This window comes from Eulemur rufifrons, chromosome 17 (genome assembly GCF_041146395.1).
Source record: "Eulemur rufifrons isolate Redbay chromosome 17, OSU_ERuf_1, whole genome shotgun sequence".
NCBI classification, from domain to species: domain Eukaryota; kingdom Metazoa; phylum Chordata; class Mammalia; order Primates; family Lemuridae; genus Eulemur; species Eulemur rufifrons.
The window spans coordinates 71386329-71412160 of record NC_090999.1 but is presented as its reverse complement, the minus strand read 5'-3'; the positions used below and the strand labels follow the sequence as shown (position 1 = coordinate 71412160).

Genomic DNA, 25832 nt, shown 5'->3' with positions numbered 1-25832 from the left:
CACCTCAGCCTCCCAAAGTGCTGGGATTACAGGCATGAGCCACCATACCCAGCCTAAGAAAGTCTTTTTGGTGTGATTTTAGGGTGATTTATAGTGAGATTCTGACTTAGTTACATGAAATAATTTTAAGCAACAGATGGCAGAAACATATTAAAGGTATAATTTTACTGAATTCAGTGAGTGAACAAATTATAGTTAAAAAACAACTATCAAAACTCCTAAAGAAATATGATTTAATGCAATGTCAAATCAGATCTTTTGAACAGACCAGAAATTCTGATTTGATAAAATTTAACACAGTTTTAAAAAAAATTATTTAAGTAATATTCATGATACTCTTTCTGGCATTTTATTTATACTGTCATTTTTTTTAAAAGAAAGTAGAGAATAGTGACATATTTATCTATCATCATAATTCAAATAAATGTGATTTCTTTAATCCAAAATTGCCTGAATGACAAATTTCCAATTTCTATTTTTACAGAAAATCCATTTGTGCAGAATAGCTGGGGTCCCAAAACATTTTTTAAAGATAAAAATATTAAACATCGTTTCATTGGTTTTCAATACGTAGAGTCAAAATTCTGGACAAGAACAGGAGACACATTTGTGTTTGCAGAATAGAATGTAAATGTTAACCTTGACATTGTAGAAGCAAAAGTATAGCTGGTAGAAGGAGGATGTAGAAGTAGGAAAGGAAAATGAGAAAAGAATAGGGGTACTACTACATAGCTGTACTCACTTTACAAAGCAGAGAGTCAAGAAATTCTGTCCAAACAATAGAGTTTTATGATACTATTTAAAATTAAAATGTTTAGAAAAACTAAAAATAATATAATTATCAAATTTGAGCATGGGAGATGGGGATGTGAGAGTAATATAAATGAGTTATAAACCTCCACTTTCTTTTTTGTTTCTTTTTTTTTTTAATCTTAGTTATTTGCAGCATGAAGCGTGAAAAGCTTGACTTCCTTAACATGAAGTCTATGGATGTAATCTATTGATTTATGGAGGAGTACAGGGATAAGTACATTATCTAAAGTGATCAAGGGAATCTTCAAAAAAAACTTAAAAAGTAACAGCTAAAAGATGTTGCCTTTGATGACTATAACTGAGAATGGAGAGAAGTAAATAAGAAACTTATATTTTATCATAAGTTCATCCATGTTATTTGATTATTTACCATACCCATGTGTTACTTTGAAATACAGAATTTATAATAAAATATTACTGTGTATGCATATTGCCCATACTTATTAAAAATATTTAGAGAAAAATACTTGGATGTAATAATAGGTAACTTCAGAAGAAAACACTTAAAGATTATTTTCATCATAAATCACCAAAATGCCATAATAAAAATATCTTTATTCTGAAAAGCTCAGTATTTTCCAGCTCACTAACATTTTCCCAATGAAATAGGTCCATCATAGAAAACATTATTCATATTTAACAGCTGACAACCCATTAGGCAGCATAATGGGAAGAGGAACAAATAAGACTAACTTCCAGGTATTTCCAGAAGTATCTATGTGACATTGGGAAAATCACATTATTTAATCTATTTGGGCCTTAATATCCTCTTCTGCTAAGTGAGTGAGTTTGGCAACAAGGCTTTGAAGGTAAAGATTGCTTCAGGCTTGACGTTATATGATCTTCAACAAAGCACTTCATTTGATGTAATTAGAATCAAAAATTTCAAAAATTGGAAAAGACCTTGGGAGTCAGCTAGTCTGACCCCCTCATTCTGCAGAGAGGAAAGTGAGGTCTCATGAAACTTCTAGAACCACAAGAGCTAAAGGTGGTAGCATCAGAACTAGAGCTCATATCCACAGACTCCCATGCTGCTAAGCGTGTCTTCTGTGTTAGTCATCTCGGGCTGCCTTAACAAAATACCATAGACTGGGTGGTTTATACAACAGAAATTTATTTTATTTTCCCACAGTCCTTGAGGCTGGAAGTCCAAAAACCAGGTTGGGTTGTGGTGAGGGCTCTCTTTCTGGCTTACTGTCAGCAGCCTCCTCTCTATGTGCTCACTTGGCCTTTCTTTGGTATGTGTGCATGGACACAGAGAGAGAGAAATGTCTTCTTCCTCTTCTTATAAGGGCACCAATCCTATCAGATTAAGTCCCCACCCGTATGACCCCATTTAATTACCTCCTGAAAGCCAGATTTCCAAATACAGTCACATTGGGGGTTAGGGCTTCAACATATGAATTTTGAGGTGACACAATTCAGTCCACAGCATCTTCTTTTATAAAATGGATGACAACTTTTTCACATCTCTCCTCCCTGGCAACATAACACAACAACTCTTGCCCCCTTATTTCAACTTTTCAATCTGAGGTAAAGAACACCATGGATAAAGGAAAGGACAAATTTTCACAGTTTGACACTGTTTCTCATTTCTCAGCCACCACTGTTTCAGACACTAACTACATAAAGATTTGCACATGAGACATTTTGCACATTTGCCACATCAAAGTTGTAAATTCAAAGACACAAAGGTAAAGGTGCTAAGTTCTCCATTGATAACCTTCCATACACACTTATCAGTTACTCGAACCAGTCTGCTTGCAGTGTCGTCTTCTCTCAGCAAAATTTCCAAGAGTAAAAACTACAAACTCATACCTATTAAAGCTAATGTGTTTCTAGAAAGAAAGTGTTTTGTTCTTGGTTCAACACTTTCTTTGCAGTCCAGTTTCACAAAAACAATACCCGAGGTCTTCCGTTCATACTGACAGAAGCAAACAGTGCATTCAATGACTGGATGAGGTAAGGGCTGTATTTTCAGTTCAGGGTTAAAAAAATAAAAATAAAACACCCTGTTTGCTAAAGACAAAAGGCATATGGAGTAACTGAAATTCAGAAATAAGGAGCTGAGAATGGGAGGATGGGAAACTCAGCTTTGGAGGAAACTGCTACTTAATTACAACATGTCTAGAAATGGGAAAAGATGCACAAAACCCTTGGAGTTGCAGACAGTATAATTGTTTAGTAAAAAGAAAACATAAAAACAAATAAGAGAGAAGGGTACACACTATAGATCAGGTAAAAAATGCTTTAGAAGAGGTTTTAGAGACAAATCTCCCTCCCCAAGGACAGGGAGATTTATATGACTTCATCCTCACAGATCATCTGAGAGGTGATGGGAATTTACCCAATAAAACCTCTCCTCCTCAGCCTCCTCCCACCTATGACTGCCTCCCCGGGCTGAGGCACCAGCCCCTTCTCGGCTCCCGGAGCATCCAGAGTCTTTGTCTTTCAGAGTTTTTCAAAGTGTGGGTCTCACACCTTTTGCACCAACTCGCCTTCACCATTCCCAGCACGCTTTACCTCCACATGCTTATTAAAAATGAAGATTCTTCAGCAGACCTAACAAATACATCTAAGGATGGGCTCAAGAACCTGTGTTTTACCTAGCCTTCCACTTGATTCTTCTGTTCACTATATTTTGAGAGTTGCTACTATATATTAATTGTTATCTTGTCTCTCACCACACTATGAGTGCCTTTGATGACAGGTACTATGATTTATCTACCACTTTATCACCGACAATGAGCTGGAGTAAGTCCTGGATAAATACGTTCTGACGAAGACCCTGAGGAGCAGCATCACATACGCAGAGGCAAGAAGTGGAGTCGCTCAGCCCGAATGACTGGCTCATCTCCATGTTGAGATGAAATAAGTTAGAAATAATGTGGGCTCTGATTCTGAATTGACTCAATACTTCACAAACGGTTTCTGAAGACATTGACTAATCTTACTCTGTGGGAAGCTGAGTGAGAGCTAGTTTAGCCTTCAAAGAGTTCTGTCACTTGAGTGCAGTGACTCAGGAAAGACGCAGCAATGGAACTTCTAGGTGCCAGCAAGGAGCAGTGGGAGACACAGCCATTGAAGAAGCCAGGAAGTTTCTCACTTCTAGGATATCCACGAGCTGGGGATTGCAGAAAGGGATTTGCCACTGAAATTGAAGCTGAGATAAATGCAGAATAACAAGCAAGGTGTCAAAATGAATCATGTAGGAGCCACACATAAAGTCACACATCAGAGGCTGACCCGGCCATCAGGTTGATTCCTACCTGCAATCACATTTGAAAAAGCAGAGATCAGGATGGGAGGCAATTTTTCCAGAAAGCAAAGCACTGAGATGAGAGCTCATCAGTGGGAAACAAAAACGTCAATAGTGAGATCTTGATTTAAAGCTGTGAAATCTTACCTCCCACATGAGCAAGGAGGAGCTAGGGAATAGGGTTAGACTTGAAAACTTTTGTCTTGCCTCACAAGAACGTTCAGACTTCTAGAAGGAGGATATGCTACCTACCCAAGGAGACAGGCTGGAAAATGTAATATAAACACTAGATCATGTCCAGCTTTGGTGGTCATGTTGGTTGGGCATCAATCTGATTATGATACTAACATCAAAACATTAAAATGGACAATATTTCAAATTGGATTTCTGGGGGGAAAAACATGTTTAAACTCATTTTGTTTTGTTTTGTTTTGGTAAGTTGTAAAGGTAGAAAATTTATTTACAGATGGAAAGGTATCAGCATCAGGTACATTCTGCCTATCATGAGGCTTAAACTCAGAGCAGAATAAGACAGCTGAGAACTGAGAGCGGACCACTGCTCAGAATGGAAATGGCTAGTAGATTCCTCTCACATGTAGGTACCTAAGAGCTCCAGGAGAAAACTGCTCAACCTTGCCCTCTGATGGCTGGCATTTTGTCGTTGTCTCTACTCTGCTGCCGATGCCAATCCCATAACAGTTATTCTCTTCATAAGTGCCTGACCCCACCACCCTCCGTATCATTTTTACCTGGTGACCTCTTACTGTGCTTCACAGAAAAAATAAGATGCCATAACTAGAGTTTCTTCACCTTCTTGCTTATCCTGTCCCTCCATCCAGAAAAGGAACTTAGCCACAGCCCTCCTCACCTTCCCCTCATCTAGGTAGGAGGGCAAGGAGGTCTTCCTCCCCCAGTCAGCTCTAGACCCTCCACCTGGCCTCTAGGCCCCTCCTTTCCCAGGCAGTCGGGCAAGAGACCTGGATTATCAATTACCCTTTCTCTTCTGCTCATTTCATCTATTTCCAAGGGGTTTTTCTTTCAGACATACTTGAGTCCTTCTGATCTTTAATAACAAAACAAAACAAAACAAAAAGAAAAACTTACTTCAATCCATCATAGCCAGGCTTCTTTAAAGAACAATCTATACTTGCTGTATCCACATTTTAACATCCCATTTGCTTCTCCATTCATTATGCTATAATCCATCTCTTCACCAAAACTGCTCACACCATGATTTCTGGTCACTTAGAACCACCGAACCCAGTAATCACTCCTTAGCCTTGACCTCACTTGAACTGTGGGGAGCACCTGACCCTATGAACCACTCCCTGCTTCAAACTGGCTATGTCCTCTCTGATCTGTGATCTCTCCCTCCATCTTTCTCTGTCTCTCCCCTGCTTCCTGACACCCCCCTGCCCCCAACCTCCGATCTGGACATATCTTCCTAGTCTCAAAGGAAGGTTCCACTTCTCTGACTTTTTCAAATGTTCTGCAGAGTCCTAATCTTGATCTTCTTTTCTTACACTCTACCTCCTCTCCCACCTACATTACCATCTGGATATATTCCAATTATTTACTGAAAAAAAATACATATACATATATATTTAGACTTTTTATAAACTTAAGGGGTACAATTAAGAGTGTAATTTTGTAACATGGATATATTGCACAGTGTTGAAGTCTGGGCTTTTACTGTATCCATCGCCCAAATAATGTACATCGTACCCATTAAGTAATTTCTCACCATCCACCCTCCTCCTACCCACCCCCCACTCTTCTGAGTCTCCAGTGTCTCCCATTCCACACTCGATGTCTGTGTGTACACATTATTTAGCTCCCACTTAAAGTCACTGGATATATTTTAATGACTTCCTATCTCTAGCACAGAACCTTCTTCTGAGTTGCAAAATCATATGTCCCACTGTCTGTAAAACTTTAGACTGAGTATGTAAAACCTAAAATAATCCTTCTGCCTATCACTCCTCACTCCAAATCTAGTCTATTTCCTGGTTCTCTACCTTGTTTGAGGGCACAATCATTGCCCTGTTCACACAAAAAATCAGGAACTCTTTGTTTATTTGTTTTTCAGAAATACTTAGTCCCCCTCCCCTGTTCCCCCCGCACAGTACCCAAAGTCAATGACACCAGTTTCTAAGAGGAATAATATACTCTTGGGTAAGCAGTACTTTACATATTTTATCTATTGATGTTTAGAGTAATGCCCGGTTTTTCTGCTCTTTTTTCTTTCATTATATAATAGTAGCTATTTTGGAGAAGGAAAAAATATGGTTCACAAAAGCAAACAGATTGAAGTAAAATATCCTTTAGTTTATCAATATGGCCACAGTGTGGAAATACTATATATTATTGAAGCAGTGCATGTGATGGGGTTTTCACATTATTGGGAATAGTCTTAGAAATTTGAATTATAACTGTTTTACATAATAAAGCATATTATAACTTCTCTACACTGCATAAAGTAAAATAGGAGCAACATTTTACCTCTATATTTTATTCTAGAAATTATCAATCTTATAGGAAAATTGAGAGAATTATACTGAGAATACCCATATACTCACCACCTAGAATCTACAACTATGCTTGTCCTATACTTGCTTTATCACATATCAATCCATCTAGCTTTCTATCAGTCCACCTTCTTTCAAAGTAGGTTGTAGGCATCAGTACACTTCATCCCTCAACACTTGAGCATGCCTATTGTTAACTACAGTAATTCAGGTGAAGGGAATTTACATATGGTGAAATGCACACATCTTCAGGGTACCATTCAAAGAGCTACTCATTCTTGACCCTTCCTTCTCCCTCCTTGCCCGTCCCATCACTAGTCACTTTTGATATTGCTCAACTTCCTGTCCTCTGCTGCAGCACCACAGCTCTAGTTCAGATTTTTGTCACTTCTCACCTGAATTACTGGAAAGTCATCCAGTTTTTTCCACTTTAATTCATTGCCACAGCATCATCAAGGTAATTTTTCTAAACCACAATCTGAAGCCATTTCTTGTTTAAATTCTTTTTAAGGTTTTGCCTCCAAACATTTTGGGGAAGGTTTAGGATAAAATTCAATCTTCTGAGCATGGTACAGAAGGATTTGACCTTGACTATTTCTCTGGCCCCATTCTTGCCACTTCCCTGCTTTCCCTAACCTCTGCCCCACCCCTTCTCACACAAACACTACTTACCAGAGAGACAAAATAATTTGCAGCATCTTATGCCCTCACACTCAGATGCTTTGAGCCTTTTTAGATGCTGTTTCTTCTGTCTGCCATGCCCTACTTCCTTTCTTCCTCTCCCTACTCCTTACTCAGTCTTCCTTCAGACGCCACCGCCTCTGGTGAGGTCGCCATGTCTACTCTCCATCTTCCCTCCAGGCTTGGCTGGATGCCCCTTCCAGGATTTCCTAAACACCATGTGTAGACATCTGTCCTACAAGTTTTGCCCCAGTATTTGCTTGTCAGTCATCCCAATGAATCTGCAGCTCCATGAACGCAGACAGCAAAGTCTGCTTCTCATCTCTCTAGCTGGTCTCAGATACACAAATGCTCAGTAAATGTTCATGGAAGGAGATAGAACAGGAAGAAGACAGGGGTGTTTACTAGATGTTTGCGAATCTTTACCAGTCAAGGTGAGTGGTGGGAAGGAGTTAATTCAAGAAAACATTTGATATAAATTTAAAACCAAAGGAGCCACCTTAGCCTACATAGGCACTTGCCGGTGGCCTCAGGCTCCTATCTCATAGGTAAGAATAAAATCACAAGCCACTGTTTTCTTTTTAAAAAAAAACTATGGTAAAATAACACATAACATGAAGTTTACCATCTTAACCATTTTAAAGTATACAGTTTAGTAGTGTTAAGTATATTCACATTGTTGTACACAAGTCACTTTTAATTGTATAAATTATAGGGTTATATCTTTCTTTTGTAAAAAGGATGAGTAAAAATATTCAGAAAGCTCTGACTTAAGGAGATTATATTCGTGCCTAAATCACATGTAACAGCTACGCAGGGGCTGCCTGAGGATGCACCACTAATTACCTGGCAGCAGCGTCTAGAGCCGAAGGCAGAGCTATCAAATCACAGTAACCGGAGGGTGTTTTCTTCCAAAGGACAATCTGATGCACTTGTCCTGGTGCTAAGAAATCCCAAGGGCTTTACACCTGACAGCGATAGCCAGTCTACTTTAAGTCTGGCCCTGAGTATTCGATTGAATTTTTATAGTGGGTGATTTTAGGGCACTTAATTTAGAGGAGGAATAGAGATCTAAACTATATCTTTAATTAAACAGCACATCCCACATCATACCCATTAAAATGAATCTGCATCTAGCTCTAAATTTCTCTGGACTGGACTATTTGGCACTCATCCACAACAGATGAGTGAGAAAAGTGATAAGATACTTGAAATATATTGATGGTATCTGAATTCAGACAGTTGATAGATTCACTGCACCAATTCTAACATAGTCATTTTGCAGCACAGACCAGGTCAATACCTGCCTAGAAACCAGGGCAGAATGTATTACGCAACACTGTGCCACATGAAAGACATGAAAAAGAAGTCAAAATGAATCAATCCATAGCTATTTATTGAGGGTCAAATATAAACCAGCAGTGTGTTAGTACTATGTTGTTAAAATTAGCAAACTTGGCTTTCGTATTTCAGCAATTAAACTTTCAAATTATAGAAAATCTGATTAGAAGTAACATAAAGAAGGAAGTAGAAATGATCATATTTACTTCTTCAAAACTTGGGAAGAATATAAACTGGTGGAAAAACCTGCATTGACCTCAAAGACAATCTTCTAGAAAGAAAGAAACTGAAAGATTTGAGATGATTATTCAGAATTGGGTAATTTCCATGATGAATTGGTTACTTTTTTGGTCTGGGATATATTTTAATTGCAATAATCAGAATCTTTCTTAGGTGAATAGTAGTATTTATTAGAAAGATACATGGATGGTTCATTGAACCCAAGAGCAGAAAATACACCTGGGCCACACCAAGGATGGAAACAAGGAATTGGGAGTTAACTGTAGTTATACTCATCACTGCCCTAGGAGTGGAGAGGCTCCAATTTATACTTCTCTTGACTTGTCTGTTTTCTTCTTTACAGAGAAGCTTTCTCTGCCTTGGGATGTACATGACCCATATATCATGACCCCACCCGTAACACTGTTTTTCTACCCCCTCAACCCCGCAGGCTCGAACTAGAGCCTCTGAGTCCTAAATCCAAATTCTTAGGTGGAAAAACTGACTAGCATAGCTTAGGTCAAGTATTCACTCCCAGACGTTTGATACCTATAAATTTTCCAGAAGACCCACTTCCTAGGACTCCAGATTTGATACCATATTTTGATGCTCTACCTGTGGGATTGCAAAAATGCTGAAGCACTTACAACAGCATTTTTTTAAATTTTATTATTTTATTCTTTTGGAAGTCTTCTGGTGAGGACCGGAAAACCTGCTAGACAAATTCTAAAAGAGCTGTAACACTAGCATTTTGATTCATCCAATAACCAAATGAGTTATAGAAATGTAAAATGAAAACATTCGGTATCATATTCCCTTTTTTAAAATATTTGACAAATAAAGATTGATATATTCAAAGTATACAAAGTGATGATTTGATATAGGTATGTATTTTGTAATGACTGACACAATCAAATTAATTGACACAGCCACCACCAACCATGCTGTACCTTAGATCCTCAGGACTTGCTCATTTTATAACTGCAAGTTAGATCCTTTAACCAACATATCCCCATTTCATCCACCCATCGTCCGTTTTTATCCTCTGCTCTACCCTGTTTCTATGAGTTTGACTTTTTTAGATTCCATATATAAGTAAGATCATCCAGTATCTGTGTTTCTGTGCCTGGTTTACTTCACTTAACATAAAACCCTCCACGTCCATTCACGATGTTGAAAATGACAGGATTTCTACTTTTTGTGCCTGAATAGTATTCCACTGTGTGTGTATATATACACCACATTTTCTTTATCCATTCATCTCTCCAAACACAGGTCTTCCCAAATCTTGGCTGTTAAGAATAGCGCTGCAATGAACATGGGGCTGCAGATATCTCTTCAAGATACTTATTTCATATCCTTTGGATATAGACCCAGAAGCAGAATTGCTTGATCTTATGGTAGCTATACATATTTTTAGTTTTTTTAGCAACCTCCATACTGTTTTCCATAATGGCTGTACCAATTGACATTCCCGCCCAATAGTGTGCAAAGGTTCCCTTTTCTCTACACCCTTGCCAACACTTGCTATCTCTTGTCTTTTTGAGAGTAACCATCCTATCAGGTGTGATTTGATATCTCATTGTGGTTTTGACTTGCATTTCTCTGATGATTAGTGATGTTCATTACCTTTTCATATACCCATTGGCCATTTTTTTATGTCTTCTTTGGAAAAATGTCTGTTCAGGTACTTTGCCCATGAAAACAATTGGGTTATTTGGGTTTTTACTGTGGAATGGTGTGAGTCAGTATCAAATTCTTAAGTTACTAGATTAATATTGTTGGTTTTCATCCCACTCAACAAAAAGAACCTGCACTTTAAGGGAAGAGTTTCAAGCACTTCCTTAGGATATTCAATTTTTATTATGCTTTTTTATTGTTGTTGTCCACAAGAGGTAAACTCATCTTTACTTACTGGAAAAACAGTCTGTCGAGTTGTTCTCATCATCCATGTGGGAGCCTCTATCTGGAAGGCTAAGCAGTTATTGACTTCTAAGACTGTGGCAACACACAGACGGAGAGCATAAACCACTATTTCTCACCACAGATGCTTTGTCTTAGAGAATAGAAGCTATGCTTGGTAACAAATGCTGGAATGTACTGAAGTACCAATTGCTATTTAAGGACAATGCCACCTCCGGAATGGAATATGGCTCACAATGATGATAAAAAGTAAAATTGATTCTGTTGCAGGAGTTAAATATTTCCACATTCTCTTTAGCAAGGCTCTATAATCAGTATTAAGCACAAGTTTCTTTGGGAATTCTTGTCTAGTTTAAATCATTAATTAAGTCACTGTGTATGTGATGCTGGAGTTGTTCTCGCCTTGTTTGTAATATATCTTGTCTACTGGTCTGAATAAGGAGAATGGAATGCAGATGCCTGAGCTCCCTGCCTCCGCAGAACCCAGGCTATGGAGTGCCTCCTCTTTATGAACCAAGCTCTGTCCCCCCCACCCCCCACTAAAATTTACGTTGATGTCCTAGCCCTCAGAATATTACTGCATTCACCTTTAAAGAGGTGATTGAGTTAAAATGAGACCATTAGAGTGGGCTCCAATGCCATCTGACTTGTGTCCTAAGAAGAAGACATTTGAACACACAAACGGACAGAGAAAAGACCATGTGAGGACACAGTGAGAAAGTGGTCATCTGCAAGTCAGGGAGAGAGGTCTCAGAAGAAACCAAACCAGCTGACACCTTGATCTTAGAGTTCTAGCCTCCAGAACTGTGAGAAAATAAATTTCTGTTGTTTTAAGCCACCCAAACTGTGGTATTTTATCATGACAGCCCCAGGAAACAAATACATGCATCCACAAGAGGTTTTAATATTAGGAGATTCCCTAATCCTTCAGGGTGACCCATTCATAAGTTTAAGGGTATGTGACCCCAACTTAGTCTGTTTCTTACACTAGATATGGAGAAAAACCATATGAGAATTTTTCTTCTAAAAAAATCAGATGTTTCTGCAACAAAGGGCCTTCATTGCCTCGTGGCAACTGAGTGGAGTGAGTAGCAGCTGCCTCTTTCATACAAGAGATACACTCTCCAGTTTCACACAGTCCCTCATATTGCCTATGGTCATAAGCCTAATTGCTCTGCTCGTTTGTAATATGTGTCTGGCCTCTGTAAGCATGTGAAATTGAGAGCCCCTGAGATGGTCTGCTCAGACCAGGATGCTGAAGTCACCGTGCTTCCACCACTGGTGCAGAGACATTGATCAAGCATCCCAGGCAGACTTGGCAGCAGCAGGCCCATTAAAAACATTTCTTCTAAAGCCAGTTGACATTGATTTTTTTGGATACACCTTCTGAGGACAAAACAGAGTCACAGAATCAAGGAAGCAATAATTCTTCTCTGGCCATTGCAATTATTGAAGTAGAGTCACCTTGTATATATTACCAGATAAAAAATAGTGAAGATAGCCTCCCCTTTTCCATTTGCTTATTTTATGAGACTAACGTGCTACCTACTGTGCTAATGAGGCACCTTATTTGCTTATTTTAAAAATTATGTGCTCTAAGGAAAGAAGGTTATTGTGTCCAAAAGGGGATATTATAGTTTAGTATGAATCAAGACTTTTTAGTCAAAGGGTTGAGTAGATTAATTTTGTCCCAGATAAGGCTGGTGGAAAAGTTGTCTTTTGGTAGTTTGTGATGCCACCCAGGACATTAGTCTTCCACTCATACACAGAATTGCAAATAATCAGAGAGGCACCTCCGGACATATTCCGTTAGCCCTGGGAACTCAGGCAGCTCTGACGGTCAAGGAGAATCTTCATAGGAAAAAAAACAAGATTATGCTAGGGATGTCAGAGCTGCACAGGGCTCAATAGCAGAAGATGTCTCTCCCTAACCCTCTTTTCCTCTCCCTCTCATGTTCTCTTATTCTCATTCGCATTCATTCACTCTCTCCTCCTAAAGCAGGCTGAAAAGGTTTTCATCATCTCCCCGACTATCAGAGTTCAAGGGCAGCTGCTTTTGAAGGAGACTCAGGACTTAGGACTTGCTATAAAATCTCACCGGAACAGGCACTGGTTAGCAATAAAGACTTTAAAGCAAATAGCCCTCATCTCAGTATCGATCTGTGCTTCCCCGTAAACTAAGGATGCTAAAAGTTCATTTGTTCAAATGGCCAGATATTAATTCAGTAGCCTGCCTGGACAGAAGCTAAATCCATACTTCCTACCAAACACACGCACGCGCGTACACACACACACCAACTACCCCACCTCAGCCACACACACACACACACACACACACAAGTATGTACACCACCAATCACCACACACACACATATCAACAACTATTCACACGTGCATACTTAGTCCAGGTGGCTATAAGAAGATACCATAAACTGAGTGGCTTAAACAACAGAAATGTATTTCTCATAGTTCTGAAGGTTGGTAAGTCCAAGGTGTCTGGTGAGGGCCCTCTTTCTGGTTTGCAAACAGCCCAGAGAGAGAGAAAGCTAGTCTCTTTCTCTTCTTTTAAGGATATTAATCCCATCATGATGGCCATAACCTTATAACCTCATCTAAACCTAATTTACCTCCCAAAGGCCCCACCTTCTAATACCATCCACTGGGGGTTAAAATTTCAACATATAAATTTGGGGAGGATATAAACATGCAGTACATAACACATACCAACAACCAGCACCCCACGCATACAACATCAAACACACACACACACACACACACACACCATTTTATTATACAATAGGCACATTACAAAAATCCCTTGTAAAAATGCTGCCTTCATGAATGAGTTTAAAGGAATTTGAAAAAAAAAAAAAAAAAGAGGCATCAACAAAATCATCTCTATCCTCTATCTGTCTCTTTATTTCAAAATATCCACCTCTAATTTACAACTAACCCAAATTTTAACAGTGATTTTTGAAGGGAAATGTTTAGCACATATGACAGTAGTGATTTCTTCTCTTTCCCTCTTGGTATGGCCTCATGCCTCCTGGGTATAAGCCAGTTTAGACAAAATAGTCTGTTGCAGTATTCTTTCCTAGTGTATATGCAAGAAACAAGGTCAGAGCTGCATTTTATATACATACCAGATCACACTCTCTCATCTCTGCCTTCTTGCCCAAAGGCGATGACAGCTTCTTTACTAATGGAACAATTCAGTGTAAGGTAATCAGGAAGTTCTGGAAGGGTGGGGATTGTGTGTACTATGGAGCTCAGGGCGGGGGTGGGGGGGTGGGGGGGATAGATCTTTTTCTGAAATAAGATTTGGATACATTGCCCTCATCAAATTTGGAAAGAGAATATCTAGAGGCAGCGCACTCATAATAATACTCAGCCTAACATGCTAGCAGATTACCTTGAGCCCTTCATTTCCCTTCTTCTGCCTACTCTTTCTCTGTTTCCCTGCTCATGATCTTCCTCAAGGTGTACAGAGAAAGGTCATGATGATATAAATCAATCCCTTTTGTTCTATCTTTGTAGCTCTGTAAAAGATTTGGAAGGGAAATAAAATGAAACACATGTGAGACCTAAGAATCACCTGAGGATTTTAACTAACTCTGTGCTCTTTGTCCCCCACCCAATTTGTACAGTTAATCTGGAGTTGGTTGTATAAACCTTTGCATGAGATAAATGTGTCTTTATTTCTCCTTACTTGGCTCAGTACAAGACATGCTCCAACAAACAACTTGGCAAATGAAAGTGAACAATAAGAGCCATTCCAAAGAACCTGTTAACCCAAACTATGATCTACACCACATTCTTCTGCCAAATTAGAGGACATCCACACAAAATTTCTCAAAGCTCAATATCTCCAGTAGGATTTGGCATAAAAGTAAATTGCATTTGAATTGCGTATATAACTCTGTAATACCATAATTGCAAAAAAAAGTTGTCATCTCTGACCACTAATAAACTGTATTTGATGTGAAGAAAGTCACCTAGCTGGGTGGAGTAGCATCCATCTGTAGTTCCAGCTACTCAGGAGGCTGAAGCAGGAAGGTAGCTTAAACTCAGGAGTTCAAATCTAGCCTGGGCAACATAGTGAGACCCCATATCAATAATAATAAAAAAAAAAGTCACCCAAACTTTATGAACCTCATCTACAATGGATTCATTACCCAACATCATAGTGATGTGCTTGTGAGATGCACATATGGGCTGTTCCAACTGTTCATGAAGAATTTTAACACTATTATTTGAGAGTGATTCATGATCAATTAATGATTAATACAATCAGTACTATATTACACACTATATACATTGTAAATGGACAGTCAGAAAGAGTATTAACGTTAATTGAGGATACTTTGCACTTACGTAGCTAGACATTTCTCTGTTAGTTGCATAATCAATTGGGCTGTATTGTATAGAACGTATTGACAGACAATTAACTTCTGTGATACTTATTTCATTGTTCAAATATAAAGCATTCAAACAAATCACTGCAGAATTTCCTAAGGCTATGTTCTTTACTTCAATAAATATTTGCCTCCTCTATATTGCAATACTTTGGAAATTCTCTCAAGCTTGACCAAGCATATTGACTCTAATTAACCTATAATTTAATAAAACCCAAAATGTTATCATTTTCTTAATATTGTAAGGCCACTATGTTGTGAATAATTGTTGCTGCTTGTGGTATAATGATTCTACTCTAATTAGCATGGGGAAAACAGTTTATTTTTCTCCCTATCTTCAGAGATCATCAGAAGTTGAAATACATAATGGCTAACAGATTCAGGGTTTAGGAATATGTGAAAGGAAGCTTGCTATCCCATGCCTTTTCTCAGAATATGTTCTGATTCTGATGATTCTAGCTAAGAATTGGGTCAAGGAAATTTGACAGCTTCAAATTACTAGATTTACTTCATGCACTAAGTCAATGTCTAAAGTCAAATTTTTAATCACTCACAATTACCATTTAATATGTATTAACAGCCACTGTTTAGATTCATCAGGAATTAACAGTAATGAGTCAGCAGAAAGTTTTACACAAATAAAAAAGCTAGCATTCATACTTTGCATATAGAATACCACTGGCAATACCTCACTAATGAGAAATAACAACAACTAACATTAGTTGAGCCCTTTCTAAGTCTCTGATGTTATTCTAAGTGCTTTGTATGGATTATCTCATTGAATCCTCCAATAATCCTGTGTTGTGAAATTAAGATGTGTAGAGGTTGAGTAGCATGTTCAAGGTCACATAGTTAGTTATTAAGGGGTAGAGACTGAATCTGAACTGAAGCATTTTTAGTACAGGTCCCCTATGTTAAACTAGTATGTTATACAGCCTGCAAACTGAATTATTAATCACATCTTTACATAGCCATGTGTGAAACTGTTTAGGGTTAGCTCCAAAATGACAAATTCCTATGATGCCACTAAACAGTTTTCTTTTCCTCCCCTCAACATTCAAAAAGCACAAGGGATATGCAATCTTCTTTTGAATTTACTAGCTCTTCTTACAACCCAATTTTTTATTTGCCAATGTTAATTTAAAAACAACAGCATACATAAGAGTGCACAGGTCTTTACAGCACAGATTTTTTTTTTCATGAGAATAAGGAATCTACTAAATAACTATCAACCATTTAGCACATGTTCTTTATTTGTATTGTTGTATGCATAGATACATGTGGAAGAAAGTCAAGGTGAAGTTATTATCTCAGGATACAGCACATCACCTGGAGGCTGGGGACCAAAGGAAGGTTTCTGAGCCATTACACTCATCTGCAGAAGCTCGGGAAAATTTGCCCCCTGATGTCAGTGATACAGCATTCACCACATAGGTATTCAGTGATACTACATATTAGACTTTGCTGAAGTTAGGGATATGCAGAGGTTTGCAATCCAATATGGAAAGAGAAATGTTAAAACAAATCCTGGGAACTTCCAATAGACAAGTGCTAAAGAGAGGTATTCACAAAGTGCTTTGAAGAATGCAGAGGAAAGAGTAATTTTCTACCATGGAGGGAGGGGGATTCTGGAAGTGAATTGGGAAGGCTTCATTTGATAGGGGTGGGAAGGGGCATTTGGGGGCAGAGTTGGCATTCCAAGCAGAAGAAACAACACAAACTGGATCTCAAAGTTGTGGCCATGCACGTCACATTCAAGTGTTCTCCGTGACTCTAGAACATCGCACAGATGGTGCCAAATGGCAGGGATCAGACTGGAGAAGAGATTGGGCAGGATGGTAAGAGCTTAAAAATCCTTCCTTCAGAGATCTGCTTTTGTCCTGAAGGGGTATCTAACTTTTTACACAATGAAATATGTGGGCAATTTTTGGATTTGAGAATTCACTTTGGCCATGGTCAAGATAACGGAATGGAGTAGAAGGAAACTTGGAAGGAAGTGAGGCCACCCAGAAAACTATTACTATAGCCCAGGTGAGAGATAAAGTGAAGGGCCTGAGTTAAGGCAATGGCAGTGGGGTGGAAAGGAATGGGTGGAATGCAGAAATGACCAGGAGGTAAAATCACCAGTCTTGAATGCAGATGATTCAGAGGACAGAGCATTCAGACACGGGTGACTTGGAAGTTTCCTGCTTGGTCGATGATCGTGTAAAATAAAGAATCACCACATGGAAGCCAAAAGCATGTTAGGAGTTACAGTTAACTAATTCTGAGTCAGTCAGGAAAATAAAAATGGGAACTTTATAGTCTTCTTTTCTTACCCCCGGGGTGACTCATGTCACCCTATCCTTATCTCAGACATAGCTGTGCAAACCACTCTCTATTTGTCATCTTATGCCCATCACTCAACATTTTTCAAAGAAATGCCAAGGATCTGTAATACACATCTCCCTCAAAACCTCCAAACCATTCTTTGATCTTAATTTCAAATCTCCTAAAGTGTAATTTTTCCTAATGAATTCATCCAAAATTGGTCATTGGAAAGCTATGTCTCAGCTGTCTTTACCCTAGATATTGGAGTTCAATAGCTACCCTTCACAAATTCTGACCAGTTAGAATCCACCTACATATACAATCCTCAATTGCACATATTCTCAATTTTATGTTTGTTATAAATTCTCTATGTCTAACTTTTCTATTAGATTTTCATATGGTCCAATATCATTCAAAAGTATCTTCTCTTTCAATAGTTACTAAACCATATTACTACAATGTGGTGTTGGGGAACCTCCAAGTTGTTGTCAGTAGAAAAAATTCCTCATAATAAAAATATTTGACACCTTTGATCAAGAAGCACATAGACAGATGAGTGGAAATTGTTCAATATTTTAAAATACACTTTATTATCTGTTGAAAATTGGCTAGCTATATCACAATATTGATTTTATTTGCTGGTGTGAAAGAAGCTAACGCCCGCTTTCACACACACCTTTTCTTCACACCAGACAGCTCAATTTCAGTGTGTATTAGTTTGCTTTGCACAGAGTAGCAAACTGAATGACAACGTGATAGTTTCTTAATAACGCCAAATAACACCACGTATGGGCTTTTAATTTTTTGCTACTCAGCTGGATAGCTCACTGCTACTCAATAAGAAAAATTATGTAGACAACAGCATTTCTTGTTCTAAAATTCATTTTATTTATTCTTAAGTAGGAAGCATATATCTCCTGAAGTGAAATATAATTTGGAAAGTGTCAACTTTTTTTTTAAATGCAACAAATAGTTTTGAGTATATGGCCAGGCAGTAAGAAGCTTTCAGCTTTATAGGTACAAAGCCAGATGACACATTAAAAAAAAAAACTGACTAGGAAGACAAGATGTCATATAAACCAGAGAAAATGTGAGCAGTGGGGCCAGCAAGTGGGATCAAAGAAGATGACATCAGCATTAACATGTTGCAAGCATTAGGAAAGCATCTCAGAATGGCTAAAAAGGGAAATAACTGATTCACGTGACTCAAAGGCCCAGAGGCCAATCATGCTTCAGACAGTAGAGTTTGTGATGGCATCAAGACTAGGTGCAATTCTGTATAATCCTTTCAGCTCCTCAGTCTGTCTGCCAGTCCTCAGGAAGACTCCCTTGCATAAACAAAAGTGGCTGCTGTGGTTTGAGGCTCCACCTCTGCACAGCAGACAAGAGCATCTGTGTCCTAGCATTTTCAGAAGTCCTAAATTCATTCCAACTGGACCTGTGAACCAGTTACTGCATCTGGGAAAATGGACTTCCCTGATTGGACTAGATCAAACCTGGAATCGGCTGTGGTGTCACCTTCCCATATCCACATGGCTCTCAAATGGGAAACAGTGCTATTCTTGGCACAAGGAGGAGAAATTGGCAGGCAACCGATCGGTAGCTACTGTAACTTGTTTTCCTGTTGGCTTTTCTCTTCTATGTATGTGAAAATTTTCACTGTAAAATTAATTATATTAAGCTACATTTATTCATCATCTCTCTATTCTCATATGCAATGTAAATCCCAGTGTGACACCCACCTAGGAAGGCCATCGACAACTAAATTATGGTGATGATTTGGTCAAAAAAATTTTAAGTCTACAAGTAATGGTGCCCAGTGTTTCAAAGTCAAATAAAACTCAGTTTTTTCTCAGTTCTGCCACTGCATAAACCCAAGAAGTTACAGCCCACTGTAGACTTCAGCTTCCTCGTTTGTAAACTGGATATAGCACGTCTTAACCTTACAGGACTGGTGCACAGATTCGTGGGAACAAAGGGAAAGCACCTGGCTAGTGGAGGTGCTCAGAGAAGCTGCTGTTGTTATTATTGTTGTTATCCTCATTATCCTCATTATCACCATCTATAGTATCATTCCAACCCTGAACAGATAAAAGAAACAGTCACAGGTAGACAGGTTTTTAGGATAAAAAGGCTACATTAGAAATCAAATAATCAGGAGAGGCCTGTAGTAGAATTTGATCGCCTTTTGACCTTTTCAGTACAGGATTAAGGTTCTCCTCCTTAAAAGCCTCTTTGAAAGTGATGTCATGGTTCAACCATTAACTAGCTATGCAATCTAAGGCAAGCTATTTAACCTTTTTAAAATTATCAAAGAGTTTCCTCGTCTGAGAATGAAGATACCGAAAATATTTATTTCATAGGATTAATTAAATTAATATATGTATAGAACACATCCCATAAAAGACAGCAAGTATTTTTACCATTATCATTCTCATTATGGTAAAGACATCGCACTAAATAACCAGGGGAAACATTAGTCTACAGACTGAAAGTGATTGCCTCATACTATTTTGGCAACCTGTTGTTGTAAGATTTTTTTTTATACTCAGTTTTATTTCCATTCTTCTGAGATAATATTTATAAAGAGGAGTTAGGAAAGCCACCTATAAGAGTTTTCATCTTGTAATTTTCAGCCCATGGTCAGCTGCTTTTTCACTCATCTGTACATGTCTTTGTACCTCAATATGAAATAAGCTTGCTCCAATGTCTCTCTTCCACTTATTAATAAAGAGTCAGCTTTATGATGAAAGAATGAAGGACATTATGTTCTTTCTTTTTTTTTTTCTTTATGTTGCAAGTTCTTTATGTTTAGTAAATTCATTACACTAGCCATATTGACTCAGTTTGCATAATCAAATATGTGGTAGAATGCAGGCTACTCATTTATATCTAGGCTAAAGTTTAGCACCTCCTGCCCTGAAATTTATTTTAACACAGTAACAGCCAAAATTTCTTGATCAATATATCTTATTCCAAAGGAATGATGGCTACGCTGCTCTTGAAGCGCAGAAGTAAGTCAGCTGATTGTTCAAAAGTACAAAAAACAGTTTTTACGAATGCTTCAGTGTATAGTACTATTAGAAATCTATTTTAAGATCATGGTAATTCTTCATAATTTCTTTTTTTTTTTATTTGTTTTTTTTTTTTTTTCATCTTATTGTTATGGGGGATACAGAATTGCAGGTTACATACGTTGCCCATGTACCGCCTTTCTCCCCAAGTCAGAGCTCCAGGCGTGTCTGTTCCCCAGATAGTGCACGTTGCACCCATCATGTAGGTATATATCCCTCCCTTCCCCACCCCCGCTTCCCGAGTCAGCACCTTCAAGCGTTACCAATCCCCAAAGGGTGCGCAATGCACTCATTGGCAGGCATACACCCATCCCCTCCCCCACCCCCCACCTCAGTCTGATATCCGATTGGTGTCGTTTCTAGATGTGTATTTAGGTGATGTTCAGGGAAACCAATTTTCTGGTGAGTACATGTGATGCTTGTTTTTCCATTCTTGGGATACTTCACTTAATATAATGGGTTCCAACTCTCTCCAGGAGAACCATAGAGATGTCGTATCTTCGTTATTTCTTATAGCTGAGTAATATTCCATGGTATACATATACCACAGCTTACTAATCCAATCATGTTCTTTCTTTATAATGAAATAAAAAGTTACATTTAAGAGGCAAACCTTTCATTTCAAAAGTTTTAATGGGAAAATATTTAGCAAGTAATTCTAGCTAGTTTGGGGAAATGAAAAAGTCCTATAAAACAGTATGTTCTTGACCATTTATTTTATTTATATCTGCTAAATTTTCATTCACTGTTAGCCCTGCCTCTAATGCTTCAATAATACTATCAAGAAAGCAACAAAAGCAATCTACACAATGGGAGAAAATATTTGCAAATCATATTTTACAAAGGACTAATAAGGATCTATGAGGAACTCATCCAACTCAACATTAAAGAGATGTACAACTCAATTTCAAAATGGGCAAAGAACCTAAATACAGATTTCTGCAAAGAAGAAAGGCAAATGGCCAATAAGCACATGTAAAGATGCTCAACATCATTAGTCAGTAGGCAAATGTAAATGAAAACCACAATGAGACACCACTTTACACCCACTAAGATAGCTAGAATCAAAAAAAGAGACAAAAGCAAGTGTTGTCAAGAATGTGGAAAAATTGGAACCTTCTTACATTGCTAGTGGGAATGTAAATTGGTGCAGCCACTTTGGAAAGCAGTTTGGAAGTCTGTCAAAAAGTTAAGAATAGAGTTACCATATGATGTAGCAAGTCCACTCTTAGATATATACCCAAGAGAACTGAAAACATATATCGCAAACACTTGTACAGGAATGTTCATACCAGCATTATTCATAAATGTAAAAAAGTAGAAACAACCCATAAATAAAATGTGGTATATACATACTGAATAATATTCAGCTGTTAAAATGAATGAAGTATTGGTACATGCTATAGCATGGATGAACCTTGAAAACATGCTAAGTGGAAGAAGCCAGACCCTAAAGACCACATATCATATGATCCTATTTATATGAAATGTCTAGAATAGGCAAATCCATACCGACAGAAAGATTAGTGGTTGCCAGACTTTGGGGATGGGGGGAATTAGGAATGATTGCTGATGGGTATGAGGTTTCTTTTTGGAGTGGTGAAAATGTCTGGAATCAGATTTTGGTTATGGTTGCCTAACTTTATAAATCATTGAATTGTATAATTTAAAAAATACATTTTATGGTATGTGAGTCATTTTTAAAAGTAAATTAAAAATGCAGACTCTGTAGTAACTCTTCACTTATTTACATGAGGTAAACATTCACATAATTCTTTGCTTGGATAGCCTATTCTTTACTGAAACATTTTTGTTAAATAATTGTTAAAGTTAATATTAGAATTTAATAATAACATTTTGCACATTTATACATCAATCTTTCCTTCTAATATAGCATCCCTTCCATTTTGGATAACTACATTTCTAAGAGAGGCCTTTTAGAATCAATGCTTTAACCATCCATACAAATCTAACATTTGCAATATTCAATTGCTGTAAGAAATGATCTTTTGGCAGGTGAAGCCTTATGTCATCTTGATAGGTGACCATTATAACTATGACTCTGCTGTTTGCTACAGTTATTATTGTCTTACATCCTTTCCAAATTTCTCCAAGGCCATTTGCTGGAATGCCTTGATAGAATCAATACCTGGAGGAGAAAGGTGGGCAAAGTTCAATAAGCTTTGGTGATGGTTTCTCCATTCAGTCGTATCTCTGACTATCCCTACTCCTGTTACCATAAATAAATCCCTGAACTTTGTTCCTGGTCTATCATCAAAACAACCTCACCCTAAAAATCTGTAATAAATTTTCCCAGGTTAAATAAAGTTATAAAATATAATTCACTCAGGACTTAGGATAAGTTTTCATATGCCAAGGTGAGGTGTGAACCTCCAAGGTGGAATATATTCTGCAGCATTAATAGAACTCCAATTAACATTTGTTGGAAAACAGTTTGGGAAATGCTGCTCTAAGGCTATGCCATTAATTGGGAATTCCACCAGGCCAAAGAGAAGTCATTCAGTTTTGCTCTGAATATGAGAACTGATATTAGCAAGTCCCACAGATTTTATATTTTATTATGAAATATTTAGATTCTCCATTTAACAAAATGCACCCCTCTTGAGGATGGAGGCAAGTTAAATAATCTAAAATATTGATTCAATCCCTCTTTAAGCCTCAATTTCTTCATCTGAAAATAAATGTACTGGATAGATGATCTCTAAGTCTCTACTAGGAGTAAGATTTTGTATGAATCTGAGACCCTAATACTGACATATTACAGGTGTGGTATAACTTGATGCTAAGACATCTCTTCCATTTGACTATGATCCTCAAAAATATTTTGAAAACAATAATGCACCTTTTCTTTCCTATATATGCTGACAAGAACAGAACGTGTCCCTTTTTCTTCCAGAAGAGTCCACTGTGAACCAGTCTGGGAGAATGGCTCCCTGTTCCTGTGCTAGCTAAATGTCCAGGCTGGAGGTAGGTTTCTAGGACAGTTGTCCTGGGGAATGGAACATAAAATCTCAAATGGAGGCCGGGCGCGGTGGCTCACGCCTGTAATCCTAGCACTCTGGGAGGCCGAGGTGGGCGGATCGTTTGAGCTCAGGAGTTCGAGATCAACCTGAGCAAGAGTGAGACCCCATCTCTACTAAAAATAGAAAGAAATTATATGGACAGCTAAAAATATATATAGAAAAAATTAGCCGGGCATGGTGGCGCATACCTGTAGTCCCAGCTACTTGGGAGGCAGAGGCAGGAGGATCCCTTGAGCCCAGGAGTTTGAGGTTGCTGTGAGCTAGGCTGACGCCACGGCACTCACTCTAGCCTGGGCAACAGAGTGAGACTCTGTCTCAAAAAAAAAAAAAAAAAAAAAAAAAATCTCAAATGGATTTCAGAACTCAGGGAATGCTTATTGTTGGTTTAATTCCATCTAAACTTTTTAACCTACCCAAGATTTTTATTCACTATTTACTCCTTTTTCTCTAGACTTTCATCCATTTAGCAGTTCAGAATATTGACTGAGATTGATAGATAGCAAAATGAGGATGCCTTTCATTTTTATATCTATTTATGATTATAAAAGTAAGATATGCACGTTATAGAGACATTAGAGAATACAGAAAAGTATGGAAAGGAACTTCTCACCACCTAACTACTCCATACCCAAAGTTACTTATTCAAGAATTCCATTCTTTGATAAAAAAAAAACCTTCTACACTTCAAGCTTGCTTATACAACTGCTCCAAATTATGATCGATCTTCAACCTCATTGGAAACACGAGTCCGCTGATCCCTCTGTTTAGTGCCACTCTATCAGGAGCAGGTTAGGAGCCCTTTCCTTTATTCATATATCTTGTTACCTAGCTTAGGTTACATGGTCCATCATTACAGAAAAATCCCTGCCAATATTCTGAACTCTCTTGCTCCTCTGTCATTGTATCTGTCTGGCATGGCAAAATCCCACCTCCAGATGAACTCAACTATTTTCTTTCTGAGTTCCAGCCCCAAGTGGCTGAGCACTGCTGGAGAAAGTCAACTGCCAGGGGAAACTAACATCACTGTGAATTCATAGCAACACCTCAAATGGGCCATCGCCTCTGCCTGACCTCGCTATGATGTCGCACAGACCACTTCAGGCTCGCTCTCTGGAATGACTATTCAAAGTACTCTCACTTTTCTCAACCCTCCAACTCTCCTACTTTTAGCTCTCCTCACTCTCCCAGGAGATGATGGGTCCTTCTACTTCACAGAGGAAAAAGAAACTGTCTTGTTATTTATATCAACTTACTTCTTTACCCTTCCCTTTCACCTGTTAAAAAAATAAACTGTCCATCTTCTCTCTAAGAACTAACCCTCTTCCTCAGCATTTATTTATTATCTTCAAAAATATTCCTTCAGTACTTATGATAGCATTGAATTTCATATCCTCTGACTTTCATGGGAAATTTACATAATGGTTTATTTATCTTTCTTGTATTTTCAAATCTCTCTCTCTCTTTCTCTCTCCCTCTCTCTCTCTCACATACACAGTCTTTGTTTGTTGTTTTATTTTTTTGAAATAGGATCTCACTCTGTCACCCGAGCTAGAGTACAATGGCGTTATCACAGCTCACTGCAACCTCAAACTCCTGAGCTCAAGCAATCCTCCTCCCTCAGTTTCTCAAGTAGCTGGGACTACAGGTGTACACCGCCATGCCTGGCTACTTTTTCTATTTTTTATAGAGGTGGGGAATTGCTCTTGCTCAGGCTGGTCTTGAACTCCTGGCCTCAAGCAGTTCTCCTGCCTCGGTCTCCCAGCATGCTAGGATTACCAGCGTAAACCACTGTGCCTGGCCCCAGACACACACACATACACACACACATCTTCATCCATCCATCCCAATGGCCTTTAACCAAAGTCCAATTCCTAGCAATTAAATAATAATAACTTCCTTTTACCCCCACATCACCTTTTAGATTTTATTCTTACCTCCTTCTCCCCTGACTTCTCACTCTTTCTTTATCAAAATAGCTCTTGCTATGGTCACCAAAGGCTTTCAGTATCTAAACCCAAATTTTCAGTCCTCACTTTACATAACTTACCAGCACGTTTAACATGGTTGACCTCTCCCTGCTCGTTTACACAGTAGCCTCTCATCTAGTTTTCTTGCTACCTCTCCACCTTTCTGTGTCTTTTACCCTTCTCCAAAGTCATGAAATGGAGGATTTCTAAGGAGTTTTTAAATGTCATCTTTTTTTCTCATTCGGAATTCTGCTCTTA

General features: G+C 38.3%; 1 non-coding gene across 1 annotated transcript; it reads right to left on the bottom strand.

Annotated features, from left to right (window-relative positions):
* Nucleotides 1-9525: 9525 nt before the first annotated feature.
* Nucleotides 9526-9587, bottom strand: LOC138398517 (U7 small nuclear RNA). The gene has a single exon (XR_011235998.1). It is a non-coding gene; the product is annotated as a U7 small nuclear RNA (small nuclear RNA).
* Nucleotides 9588-25832: the final 16245 nt, after the last annotated feature.